Raw genomic sequence first — 14663 nt, forward strand, 5'->3', positions numbered from 1 at the left:
TACTGGTCAGTCTAAAAATAACCAGGAGATGGGTGGAGTGAAAATTAAAGTGCCTGGTTTGCTGCAAAGTAAAAGTAATGCTGAATTTATTCTAGCATGGCCATGGGAGTCTAAACAGGGTACACTTTCAAAATTAAAGCATATCAGTGCAACTTTGGAAAAGCACCAGATAATGTATAATTTTCCAACCAAGTCAGTAATAAAGGGCCAGTAGCAACATGGATACGAAATTGGCTGAGTGACAGGAAGTAGAGAATAGTGTGAATGGTTGTTTTTCAGACTTGAGGAAGGTATTTAGTGGGGTTCCCCAGGGTTTGATGTTAGGACTCCTACTTTTCTTGCTATATATTAAGGACCTAGACTTGGGTGTACAGGGCACAAATTCAAAATTTGCAGATGACAAAAAACTTGGAAGTATTGTGAACTGTGAGGAGGATAGCGATAAACTTCAAGAGGACATAGGCAGGCTGGTAGAATGGGCAGATAAGTGGCAGATTAAATATAGTTTAGAAAAGTGTGAAGTGATATATTTTGGTAGGAAGAACGAGGAGAGGCAATATAAATTGAAGAATAATTCTAAAGGGGGTGCAGGAGCAGAGGGAACTAGGGATATATGTGTACAATTCATTGAAGGTTGCAGGGCAGATTGAGAAAGTGGTTAATAAAGCATATGGGATCCTGGGCTTCATAATTAAGGGCATTGAGTACAAGAACAAGGAAGTTATGATAAACCTCCAGATCTGGGGCACTATACTTTAGGAATGATGTGAAGGCATGAGAGTGAGTGCAGAAAAGATTCACAAGAATGGTTCCAGGGATGAGGAACTTCAGTTACCTGGATAGATTTGAGAAGAGAAGGTTGAGAGGAGCTTTGATAGAGGTGTTTAAAATGATGAGGGGATCTGGGCAGAGTGGATAGGGAGAAACGGTTTCCATTGGCACAAGGGTTGAGGACCAGAGGACACCGATTTAAGGTGATTAGCAAAAGAAGCAACGGCGACATGAGGAAAAACTTCTTTACGCAGCGAGCAGTTAGGATCTGGAATACACTGCCAGAGAGGGTGGTGGAGGCAGATTCAGTCATGCTTTCAAATGGGAATTGGATAATTATCTGAAGAGAAACAATTTGCAGGGCTATGGGGAAAAGGCAGGGAAGTGGAACTAGGTGAGTTGCTCTTGCTGAGAGCCAGCATGGACATAATGGGCCGAAAGGCTACAGTACAGAAAGAGGCCAGTCTTTGATTCTATGATGCTATGATAAATGCTGGAAACTCAAAGTGGAGTAATCTACATTCAGAAATTAAAAAGATAAGTTAATGGTTCAGGTATATTCCTGTAAGGATCAAGTAGTAGACAAGATTTATCATTGAAGTTATGTTGCTTACTTTGAAGGCAGTTCAACTACAGTTAGACTTTCTTCCTTAAAGGGCATTGGTGTCATGAAAATATTTTCCACAACATTTTACAATATTTATATACAAAGGGAAAGGGTGCAATGCCAAAGTGATAAAGTAAAAGTGAGATATTTGTAACTGCACTGAAGGAGTTTGTGCTGTAACAACATGAGTCATTTTCTAACTTGGAAGGGCATTCCCTGGCTGCTATGGAATGAGATTGACCAAAATCTCTTGAATGCCACTCTTGCTTTGAGACTTTGTTACACAGTAGCATGTGGTCGCCTATGTTCTGAATTCATCTTTTATACGTTGTGGTGCAAATTCAGAGACCAGTGGCCACACTGTTAAATTTTCTTATAAGAAAAAGCTTTGTTTGGGTCCCGTGGTCTTTTAAAATTTTTGTGTTCTTGCATGTCCAGTTACTCAAAGGTTGCAAATTTTAAAATTCTGGCTTTCTCTGTTGGCTGGGAATACTCTTAAAGGCCAGCAATATTCTGGCCAAGAGACCAGAATAAAACAGCGATGGCCCCTGACAATGTGCACTAATTGTCCATTTCTTTGCTGCTCGCAGTATGTTTCTCCAAAAGGCCAGAAAAAAAAAAAGGATCTTGTGAGGTACCTACTTGCAGTGCGATGAGAGACACTTAGCTCTGGCTCCTATTTTGTTATAGAATCAGAGAGCCATAGGCCGGAATTTTACATTGGGCGGGAGGTCCCGCCCACTGACCAAAAGTCAGGGGCGAGCCTGCCTTTGCTGGGCCTGGGGAGCCATGCTGACACTTTATGCTCCCCAGGCCCTTAATTGCCCTTGGGTGGGACTTCCACCTCTCTGAGGCAGGAGGTGCCACCTAATGGAGCGGGCCAGCAGCTTTCAGTCCCAGCAGTGGCCGCTGCTGGGACTGCACCCAGCCGCAGCAGCAAGAGGGATGATGGCCCCAGGACAATCGGCCGGGTGCCAGCGAGGCAAGAGGGGGTCAGTTGGGCTTGGGAGACTTTATTTCTGTGGGGGCAGTTGGGGCCTCATGAGTGGGACCTTCGTTGGGCACCCTGTGCTCCACGATCAGGAGGCCCCCCCCCAGCCCACAAGGTGGCAGCTTTCTGAGTGACTGTCCTGCCCACTTGCCACTGGTAAGATACCAGCGGCGGTGGGAGGAGGTCCTTAAGTGGCAGTTAATTGGCCACCTATGGGCCTTGATTGGCCTGGGGTGGGTGGGCCATTTTTCGCCATCGTCGCCCCTCATAAATTTGCAGCGGGGGCAGGAAGGCATGGGAACAGCACCCCTGCCTCCCACTCAATTTTACGGCTCCCCCCGCAACCAGTCTGTTCCTGTGGCGGGGGCGGCATAAAATCCTGGCCATAGAAATTACAACAGGAGGAGGCCAGATAAAGGCCTGCTCGGGTCTGCAAATGAAACCTGACCCTAGCCCGACCGAACCACACCCAACCCAAGCCCGACGCGGCCTGAGTCCTTTCAATTTTTTCCCACGCCCGACCCGACCACCAGTAGGTTGTATTCTACCTTGGATGAAATCGCTCACTGCAGACTAGTGCGGAGTGTTTCCCCACTTGACGTCCTGGCTGTCACTGTGTCCGACCTGACCCGACCCAACCCGAGCCTGAATGCTGGACCCGGAAGAGCGACCCAACCCGAACCTGACACGTCGTTGGGTCCCGTCGGGTTCGGGTCGGGTAGCCAGGCTCTAAGGCCAGATTCCTTGGCTCATGCTAGATTTTAATTGCCATTTTCCTGCCCTTCCCATATTTTCTTCCTTTTCAAATGACTATCCAAAATTTTGAGTTGCATCAACTTCCATCTAACAATGCACCTTACAGGGCACAAATTGGTATAATTTACTTATTGCAGCTATATTTATAAGAAAATAATTATTAGACTTGTCTGGTAATAGTTTTAAGTATTTGAGCTAATCCCAATCTTTCTATTCCTTTGTATATAAAAATGACAGTAATACCGGCGCAGTGGTTAGCACCACAGCCTCACAGCTCCAGCAACCCAGGTTCAATTCTGGGTACTGCCTGTGTGGAGTTTGCAAGTTCTCCCTGTGTCTGCGTGGGTTTCCTCCGGGTGCTCCGGTTTCCTCCCACATGCCAAAGACTTGCAGGTTTGATAGGTAAATTAGCCATTATAAATTGCCCCTAGTATAGGTAGGTGGTAGGGAAATATAGGGACAGGTAGAGATGTGGTAGGAATATGGAATTAGTGTAGGATTAGTATAAATGGGTGGTTGATGGTCGGCACAGACTCAGTGGGCCGAAGGGCCTGTTTCAGTGCTGTATCTCTAAACTAAACTAAACCGTTTCAGGTGCAGTCATTGAGACAGGAAAATGAATTCTTGTTTATATATAAGGTATGTGCACACCAAATAAGTTATAATTTAACAGTCCTTTCAGAATATTTAACAACGTTAAGATCCAGGGAAGAATTCCAGATTGTTTGCTGTCATGTACTTGATTCCGATTGAGAGGCAAGATATTTCTACTAAAAACTTGCTCTTTATTTTGATTTGTCAATTTTCCTTTTCTCTGCTAACTAAATTATCAAGTCGTTTGTATCGCGATGTAAAATTTTCCTGAGCAGCGGCCCCGTAGGCTTTGTTTTTTTATCAAGAGCAGTAATTACTTGTGTAGTAATTATGCCACTACCAATATCTTTTTTTTCTTTAAACTTACCCAGCACTGTAGCAGAATGTTTGCAAATTTGTGCCTCTGGCAAGAGGGCAGCTCTTTCCTTAAAAGGTGAATTCCACATCCCCAGCCCAATCCATCAACACAGGCCTCAACACCTCTGTAATTAGGATCCATATAAATCAGAATCTCACTCTCCAAGGCCTGGGAGAAGACTGTCTGCCTATCCTTTGAATAAGGGAATCACATTTTAAGGAAGAAGGACTCAAGGAACCAGTGGAAAAAAAATGTGCACATTTTAAAACTTTTTTTAAATTTTGTAATGCCAAAAATAGGAGAGCTTTAGGACCTTTATCACTGGAGCTATTCTAGTCACATTGGCTGTGTGTTTCATCCCCCACTGCAGGCTGAACTAATCTCTTTGACAGCACGTGGCACAGAAAGAATGAAGCAGGCTTGCGAATGTGCCTGTTCACTGTACTTCACCTTGCGTGAACTCAGATTTGTGACGAGGGATAATTGAGGGTATGTCGCTTCTAAATGCATTGCTGAAATTTACCAATTTTTAATATTTGCCAATTGCCATAAAGCAAAATATTGCTTCAAAAGGATATATAAATATTCTTGCTTTATTAAATAAAATAAGCATTTACTTTTCATGTAAACCTCGGTGCATTAAATTGCTTAAACAACCTATCACTTGGACATCCACCTGCCTAGATACAAATGCACACCCTGTTCAACTAAACTGACACATCACCTCATTGCACATGTTAAATAGGAATAGATTTTCTGATGCTTTTGTTGGAGGACCATGTTGTCATAGTAGAGTAAAAGTCATTAACAAAGAGAGTGCAAGGTCACCAGAGGCTGTTGGAGCCAAAATTAAATGTTTTTGTAACTAAAACAGCTTGCACTCAAATTTAGTGGTATAGAATAGATTGGAGGGGTAATCAATATATAGATTCATCTTGCTCTTAAGTAGAGTATCTGTTCTTTGAGGGCTGATTTATTGGACATAACATTGACAGAGTTTTGTAAAGATTTTTTGTTAAAAGGAATATAACTCTCTTGCATTTTAATTCTTCAACTGAATTAGTTTTTTAGGTTTTGAAATAAGCATGTATTTTACCTCCTAAGATTAATGCAAAATTTTGGTTCTGGGAGGGCAACTCACTCCAGTGTGGAATAATTAGACAGTATGATGAGAAAAGATATTTTCTCAGTGATAAGATTCTTTTGCATAAATGAAAATACACTTGAAGTTCACCACCACTGCTAAACTCATCTGTTTACTTGGATCCAGGGCCTGTGGTAGTATTCCGATACAATGCAAATGTCATCAAAGAGCTTAAATGATATATTTGTTAGCATCTAATAACAGATTCTGAAGCATAGTATCATATTGCCAATTCATAAATATTGTTAGAAAATAAATCAGTAATTTGCATTTTTAAAACACATTTTCTTTGATACATCTCCCCTTCCCCCCCCCTCTAACTCTATTGAAGACATGGCTCATTGTTGGAGTGTGGTATTGTGGGCCATGTTTGCTCTCTGATACCTCACCAAAATGGGTATTATTAATGTGTGCCTCTGCCGTGAGTGCTTGGGGCGATTTGACCTTGGAGATGATCACAGCATAGCCCCAAACAGCCCTTTCCTGATCCAAACCTGCAATTTTCATTGAATAGTGATCATGACCAGGAACCCTGGCTTTTCTATTTCTTTGTAAACCAGAGCAGTATTGGTTCAATTGTAGTGAACTGACCGTTGGTCTTGCTGAGATCAGTACAGATCATGGATCACCTTAAACCGACCCTGTGTGCAAAGATGCTGCTGGGGGGAAAAATTGTGAATTAAACCCTTTGAGTAACAGAAAGCAAAATGGCAGAATGTAATGAATCAAAACATTAGAGCATTTATGCGCAGTATTCATTAAAACAATATAGAATAATGCAAATAACCTCAGAACTTAAATATTAGATCTCTTAGCATCAAATAGCACCAGGTGATTTAGTAAATATTTTAAAAGCAAAAACCTGATGGTAATTTTTTTTTAATACATAACATACACCATATAACATGAGAAATGATGCTGAAAAACTTATGCAAGTAATATATAAAACCTTTTATGAAAAACCACCATGTTTTTGGGCTTTTCCTGCTTTTCTTATCCAAGTTAAAACTTCAGTTGTATTTCAGATTAATACCATAGAGGAATTCTTAGTTTCTCCTTTCCTTGAAAGTGGTTTAATTGGTCTTGCTTTCCTACATTACAACAATAACACAGTTTAGAAATACTTCAATGGCTGCAAAGTGCCTTGGAACATCCTGAGGTAGTGGCAGGCATTATTTTTTTCTTATTCATTTGTGGGATTTGAGTGTTGCTGGCAAGGTCAGCATTTCTTGCCCTGGAGAAGGTGGTGGTGAGCAGCCACCTTGGACCACTGAGGTTGATGTGGTGTAGATACACCCACAATGCTGTTCGGGAGGGAGCTCCAGGTTTTTGACCCAGTGACGGTGAAGGAACGGTTATATAGTTGCAAGTCAGGGATGGTATGTAACTTGGAGGGGAACTTGCAAGTGGTGGTATTCCCATGCCCTTGTTCTTCTAGGTGGTAGCGGTCATGGCTCTGGAAGGTGCTGTTGAAGGATCTTTGGCGATTTACAGCAGTACATCTTGTAGATGGTACACACTACTGCCACTGTGCACCGGTGGAGGAGGGAGTGAATGTTGAAGGTGGTGGATGGGGTGCTGATCAAGTGGACTGCTTTGTCCTGCATGGTCTGGAGCTTCGTGAGTGTTGGAACTGCACTCATCCAGGCAATTTGGGCAGTATTTCATTACACTCCTGACTTGTGCCTTGTAGATTGTGGACAGGCTTTGGGGAGTCAGGAGATGATTTACTCACCACAGAATTCCCAGCCTCTGACATGAACTTGTAGCCACATTATTTATATGGCTGGTCCAGTTAAATTTCTGGTCAGTAGTAAGCCCCTAGGATGTTGATAGTGGGGGGAATTCAGAGATGGTAATGCTTTTGAACGTCAGGGAGAAATGGTTAGATTCTCTCTTATTGGAGATGATCATTGCCTGGCATTTGTGTGGCACGCCCATTACTTGCCACTTATCAGCCCAAGCCTGAATGTTATCCGGGTCTTGCTGCATGTGGGCACGGACTGCTTCTGTATCTGAGGAGTTGTGAACAGTACTGAACACTGTGCAATCATCAGCAAACATCCCCACTTCTGACCTTATCTTGGAGGGAAGGTCGTTGATGAAGCAGCTGAAGATGGTTGGGCCTAGGACACTATCCTGAGGGACTCGTGTAGCAATGTCCTGGGGCTGAGATGATTGGCCTCCAACAACCACAACCATCTTCCTTTGTGCTAGGTATGACTCCAACCAGTAGAGAGCTTTCCCCAATTCCCATTGACTTCAATTTTGCTAAGGCTGCTTGATGCCACACTCTGTCAAATGATGCCTTGATGTCGAGGGCAGTCACTCTCACCTCACGTCTGGAATTTAGCTCCTTTGTCCATGTTTGGGCCAAGGCTGTAATGAGGTCTGGAGCTGAATGGCTCTGGCGGAACTCAAACTGAGTATCAGTGAGCAGGTTATTACTGAGTAAGTGCCACTTGAAAGCACTATTGACAACACCTTCCATCACTTTGCTGATGCTTGAGAGTAGACTGAAGGGGTGGTAATTGGCTGTATTGGATTTGACCTTTATGTGGACAGGCCATACCTGGGCAATTTCCACATTATCGGGTAGACGCCAGTGTTGCAGCTGTACTGAACAGCTTGGCTAGGGGCACAGCTTGTTCTGGCGCACAAGTCTTCAGTACTACTGCCAGGATGTTGTCAGGGTCTATGCTGTTCCTTGATATTAGGTGGTGTGAATTGAATTAGTTGAAGACTGGTATCTGTGATGCTGAGGTTCTCTGGAGGAGGCCAAGATGGATCATGCACTCGGCACTTCTAGCTGAAGGTGGTTGCAAATGTGTCAGCCTTGTCTTTTGTACAGACTTGCTGGGTTCAGTCATCATTGTGGGTGGAGATGTTTATGAAGCCTTCTCCTCCAGTTAGTTCTTTAATTGACCACCACCATTCACGGCTCTATGTGGCAGGACTGCAGAGTTTTGCCTGCACTGCTGGTTGTGCGGTCACTTAGCTCTGTGTCCACTGCTTAGCATGCATGTAGTCCTGTGTTGTAGCTTCACCAAGTTGGGACCTCATTTTTAGGTATGACTGGTGCTGCTCCTGGCATATGCTCCTACACTCCTCATTGATGCAGTTGTTCCCCTGGTTTGATGGTAACAGTAGAGTGGGAGATATGCCGAGCCATGAGGTTGCAGATTATGGTTGAATACAATTCTGCTGCTGCTAATGACTCACAGCGGCTCATGGATGCCCAGTTTTGAGCTGCCAGATCTGTTCAAAATCTATCCCATTTAGTGTGGTGGTTGTGCCACACAACACAAAGGACAATATCCTGAGTGTGAAGATGGGACTTCCTCTCCACAAAGACTGTTTGGTGATCACTCCTACCAATACTATCATGGACAGATGCATTTGTGACCGGTAGATTGATGAGGACGAGGTCAAGTAGGTTTTTCCCTCTTGTTGCTTCTCATACATGCTGCAGGCCCAGTCTGGCAGCTATGTCCTTCAGGACACGCGGCCAGCTTGGTCAGTAGTGGTGCAACCGAGCCATTCTTGGTAATGGATATTGAAGATCCCCCATCCAGAGTACACTCTATGGGCTGGATTTTCTTCTCCCGCCATCGGGAGTGGCAGCGGGCAAAAAGAAAAGCCAGTCCACATGTTGTTGTGGCGGCCCAGGGTAATGAGCTGATCGGACCGCACCCCCCCCCCCCCCCCAATCTCATGGAAGGGGTGGGCTCTCCGACCGCAGCCCTGCTGGGTCATTTAAATTTTGAAAGGGTTAACTCTTCCCAGTGTACTGCCGATAAATTTATTGCCCTCACCACCCCCCCCCCCCCCCCCCAATAACAAATTCAACATTTTCCCTCTACCGCCCCCTCCCCCCCGCCACCCAAAGCACTTACCTTCAACACTTGCCCTCCTGCCTCTTTCCCCCCCCCCCCCCAACCCCAAACCAATCAAAGTGCAGAGGTCTCCCCCTTCCCACCCGCTCCAGCTCTAGTAATTTGCATTGGAACCCTCCCCCCACTGCACTAAAAATTATAAATTCCCCCTTCCCCACCACTGTGGCACCTGCTTTCCCTGGACAGGAAAGTGAAGGCGCGTGAGTGCCGGCCACCGCTCAGAAGATCCCGGCCTGAAGGTAAGATCACTTGATTTTATTTAAATGTATTCATTTCATTTTAATTTAAATATGTTAATACGGGTTCCATCGCCCAGCGGTGGGCGGGCCCTCACGGAGCCTCACCACCACCAAGAAGATCGGGCCCTGCACTCCCGGCGTCAAGCTCTGTGGCGATCTTCCGCGCATCCCCCCCCCCCACCATGGAGCCTGATGTCGGGAGCTCAGTAAAATCCCTGCTTATGTATGCCATTGCTGCCCTCAGTGCTTCATCCAACTGCTGTTCAACACGAGAAGCAAAGACCCATCAGTTGTGGGAAGTGGTAATCAGCAGGAGGTTTCCTCACCCATGTTTTAATCAAAAATGCAAGACTGGAGTGCCAATTTATGTAATAATTGAACGGTTAAGACTGAAAATTTGGAATAAAAACAAAATGCAGTCATCAAATAAAGGTGAAAATATGTGTTAATATTTTGAGTGCAATCTTTCATCAAAATCAGTGGGTTTCGGAATTAAGCAATGTACAGTAGTCTTTCACCGCTGGTACCTGGGTATCAATCCAGCCAGATTGATCAGATGAAAGCTGCTTCTGTCTGCTGGTAGTGAGGGTTGTCAATAAAACAAGTTTGAGGAGTATTAATCCATTTCTTATGAACATAAGCCAGAGCAGAGACCTGTACCAAATTCAGTATTAATTCCACTAAATTGGAAACCTCACTGACAGGATGTCTGCTATGGAAAATGTCACATTGGTGCACTGCTTTAACATATTGTTGGCGTAGAGTACAGGGGCTTCTACATTGCATTTCTATACTGTTGTGCAGATGGGTTCCTCAAGCACAGAATTTTGTACAAATGGCTGAACAGATTTTTGAGCTGCTGGAACTTGCTAAAACAAGGTATTAGGAAGACAAAGAAAAACTAACTCTGGTCCCTCCGAGCTGATGCATCAGAACCCACGGTAATGTTGCTTTTGCCTTACAGCCAGCTAAATTCAACGTAAGAGCACTGTTGCGTTCAGTTGAGGAGGTGTCACAAAGCTACCCTCTTGTCCTTCTCCTCCTTTGACCGCAACAGGGTTTATTCTTTTTTAAATAGTGGATGTGCTTGCCACTTCAGTGAGTGTTTTATCTTTTATCATTGTTGTGATCATAAAAGAACCAATCAGATAAGTTTTCTTGAGTTTAAATGAGAAAGAAGTGAGTTTATTGTACTTAAACAAAAACCCGATCTAAATAAAATAATAAAATTACGCTACACTTTCACTCACATACCAATAGATTACAGAATGGCGAAGAATAGTAGTTGGGATAGAGTTTGTATCAATAAAAAGGATTATACAGTCTGTGGTGTCTGGTGACTTTAGTGGTCTTCCGGTTGAATTTGTGGTCCTGAAGTTCTAGGTTGATAGTTGTTCTTGGAAACAGTTGAGCAGAGGGTTTCCTTCCCTTTGTCTTGGATCTTGCAGCCGGCAACCAAGCTTCGCAAGCCCCACACAAGGTCTTCTGGAGAGAGAGAGAGACCCCTTCTGGCTTCTGCACAGATTGTCTGTCTGTCCAAGGGAAACTCCCAACTTTTACAGAGATAGACAGATGGTCACAAGACTGTCAGGGTATTCTCTGGTACCTTCTCATGAGATTCAAATTTAGAAATCTCAATCTCTCTCAGGCTTCGTGTCAATGTTTACCCCTGGAGAGGTTCTCCTTTCAATGTTAATGTCTGGGGATGGCTTTGGATGTCTTGCTAATGAAAGCAATCTCAGGTAGTTCAATCATTAGGGCAAGCCATTGTTTTGGGTAAAGACTAATCAGACACGCATCGCCACTTTGATGCCTTGGAATGTGAAAGGTGTTCAAATGCAAATGGTGGCAGCCATTTTTAGCTGTGGTAAAGTCTTTGTAAAAGTTAAATGTAATATTCCACCTTTCCCTTTTAAGTTTGATGTAGGTTTCCAATCGATGAATTAAAAATCCCCATTCAACATATTCGTCTTCATGCCAGCAGATGTAACAGTTGTATAACTGATTTTGGAGTACTTTATACTGACACTTGCTGCCCAAATTGGGAAAAGAAATCCATTCCTCCTTGTAGTTAAATCCCTTCACTGCAAAGATTCAACAAAAAAGTAATGTAATAATCACTGGATTTTGTTTTTATTTGTGTACCTCCCAGTTAAAGTGTATTGCTCCCCAGAGAGTTTAGCATGTGAATTCTTGTGTATTCTGTCAATTTAAACCATGCACAAATAGACTCCAGGAAATGTCAAATTGCTTGCCCATGTAAGTTGAATAGTTCAGTGACTGTGTGTAACGATTAGCTTTAGATGGTGTTACACAAATTGATGTGTGAATTTGAATGACCGCAAAAATGGGCATTGGGCATGAGAGAGTGTGACAAGAGAAAAAGAGCTGTTTCCAGTGCAGTACAATGATCAGTTTCTGTGGCAGTTGCTGGAGTAGTAAATCGAAATGCTATTTTCAGCAGTTTGTTTCTGTTTTACCCTCTGGTACAGCCTTCGGAGTAAATAGTAAGAACTGGGACAGTTACAGCTCACTACTTCATGCAAGTGATGGGAATGAATTTCACCTATTTGATTCATGTACATTTTTTTGGTTGATTTTCTGAAGTATGAGCTGCTTTCCTTGTAAATAATGATGTTTAAGCTCCAATGATCTAAGTTGACTGTGTTCCATTTTGTCTTTGTACCCACGCTATTAATCACTCATTTCAGTGACAGGAACACCAAATCTTTGGAATTGAGACACAGCTCAATTATTCCTGGCTCAAATGTGCAGCATTGACTAGAAGAGTATTCTGGATGTTTCACCCCACCGCCAAGAGTAACTGCCACAATTAAGAGTAGAGAATATCTAACTAAGAAGATTAAGAATTGAAAATCTCCTGGTAGTGCTGACTGATGGTATCGAATGCCACCACAAGTCGGGGAATCTCTATTTTTTCTTGGTGATTAATTTTAAGCATGTATAGAGGATTGGCTAACAGGAAACATAGAGTTGGAATAAATGGGGCATTTTCAGGTTGGCAAATTGTAACTAGTGGAGTGCCACAGGGGCGAGTGCTGGGCCCTCAAGTATTTACGATCTATATTAATGACTTGGATGAAGTGGCCAAGTGTATTGTAGCCAAATTTGAAGATGATACAGAGATAGGTAGGAAAGGCATTTGTGAGGAGGACACAAAGGGCTGAAATTTATACTCCTGCCGCCAGAATTGGCGGCGGGCAAAAACAATGGTGGGCCGCATGTCATAGAGCCATCGGGATATTATGCGCGGCAACTCGCTTAGTCAGGGCAGGCCGCCCCCCCGATGACGTCCCCGGCAATGGCGTCAGCTGCCTGTGTGCAGGAGCTGACGCTGTTTTTAAAGGGCTTTGCGCCCTACCGTTCAATTTAAATTTTTAAAGAGACATTGGATGAAAAAAATTAACATTTATTTTGCCCCTCTTCCCCCCCTCCCCCCCCCCCGCAAATAACCATAGAATTAATGACTTGCCAACACCACCACCTCCCAAAACACTTACCTTGTCCACCTGACCTTGCCCCTCCCCCAAAAAGAGTTCCACCTCAGTTCCCCGGACCGGGATCCGAAGGTGCAGGAATGCCTGCCAGCAGCACTAAGATTGCACTGGGACAGATGGCAGGAACGTGAATATAATTAATGATTTTAATTGATTCATTTAAATGGCAGTCCTGTTGCGGGGTGGGGGGGTGGGGGTGGGGCTGCCACGAGGCCTCACTGCTACCAACAATATGAGGCTGGGCCTCACGGCGTTGGAGTGCATGGCGGCCCTCTCCTGGAGGCATTTTCCAGCCCCCTCCCCCCCCCCCCCCCCCCCCCAGTGGTGGGGTGTCTGTAAAGTGCAGCCCAAAGTGTCTGCAGAGAGATATGGATAGGTTACGTGAGTGGGCAAAATTGGTCAGATGGAGTATAATGTGGGAAAATCTGAGGTTATCAACTTGGCAGGAAGAATAGAAAAGCAGAATATTATTTAATTGGAGAGAGATACAGAATGCTGTGCGACAGAGAGAGCTGGGTGTCCTTGTACATGAATCACAAAAAGTTAGCATGCAGGTACAGCAAGTAATTAGGAAGGCAAATGGAATGTTGGCATTTATTGCAAGGGGGATGGAGTATAAAGGTAGGGCAGTCTTGCAACAACTGTACAGGGCATTTATGAGACCGCACCTGGAGTAATGCACACACTTTTGGTTTCCTTACCTAAGGAGGGATATACTTGCATTGGAAGCAGTTCAGAGAAGGTTCACCTGACTGATTCCTGGAATGAAGGGGTTGGTCTTGTGAGAAAAGGTTGAGAAGGTTGGGTCTATACTCATTGGAGTTTAGAAAAATGAAAGGTGATCTTTTTGAAACATATAAGATTCTGAGGGAGCTTGACAGCGTCGATGCTGATAGGATGTTTCCCCTCGTGGGGGAATCTAGAGCTAGGGGGCAGTCTTTTCTTAAAAAAAAAAGGGTCTCCCGTTTGAGAACGAATTTCTCCTCTGAGAAAGTCGGTAATCTTTGGAAATCTGTTCTCCAGAGAGCAGTGGAGGCGCAGTCATTGAAGATATTCAAGGCTAAGTTAGACAGTTTTCTGATTTACAAGGGAGTCGAGGGTTATGGGGAGGCAGGCAGGAAAATGGCGTTAGGGCCACAATCAGATCAGCCATGATCTTATTGAATGGCAGAGCAGGCTTGAGGGGCCAAGTGGCCTACTTCTGCTCCTATTTCTTATGATCTTAGGATCAGTCACAAATATCTTGTGGGTCTCTATTAAATCAGATAACTTGCTTCTAGTTGCACTTAAGTCACATTAGCTGCTAAAACATGGTTCTAATCAGTGGTTATTAGGTCATTCGATTTACCCAAAGAACTGTCAAAAAAAAAATCCCAACTTCTGTATTCCAGATTTGGGGCAATAAGGACCTGATTTCAGAGTAATCTTCCTGCTCTATCTAGACCTTTAGCTTTTTTTTAATGCTTTTGTCTGTTTTACAAAAATCTGGTGAGAAAATATCAGAAAAGTAATTAGGAGGAAAATAAAAATATTGCAAATGTTTTCAAATTATTCCATTACATTCATTTAGTTTGAGGTGTAGATCACCAATTATTCCAAAAGCAAAATACTGCAGATGCTGGAAATCTGAAATAAAAACAGAAAATGCTGGAAATGCTCAGCAGGCCAGGCAGCATCTGTGGAGAGAGAAACAGAGTTAACATGTCAGGCCTGTGGCCTTTCATCAGAACTATTCCGATGGAAGGTTTTCCACCTGAGACATTTTCTCTCTCCACAGATGCTGCCTGAC

The 14663-nt window shown here is 43.8% G+C and overlaps 1 protein-coding gene across 6 annotated transcripts in view; it reads left to right on the forward strand.

Annotated features, from left to right (window-relative positions):
* LOC137371215 (F-box-like/WD repeat-containing protein TBL1X) overlaps nt 1-14663 on the forward strand; it is a 375589-nt gene that overhangs the window by 219843 nt on the left and 141083 nt on the right. Inside the window, exon 3 of one of the 6 annotated variants that reach the window (XM_068033400.1) lies at nt 4448-4566. The exons of the other annotated variants lie outside the window; for them this stretch is intronic. The gene's annotated coding sequence lies outside the window, so the exon portion shown is untranslated. The remainder of the gene's footprint in view (nt 1-4447; nt 4567-14663) is intronic. 6 annotated transcript variants of the gene reach the window in all.

This window comes from Heterodontus francisci, chromosome 6, assembly GCF_036365525.1.
Source record: "Heterodontus francisci isolate sHetFra1 chromosome 6, sHetFra1.hap1, whole genome shotgun sequence".
NCBI lineage: Eukaryota > Metazoa > Chordata > Chondrichthyes > Heterodontiformes > Heterodontidae > Heterodontus > Heterodontus francisci.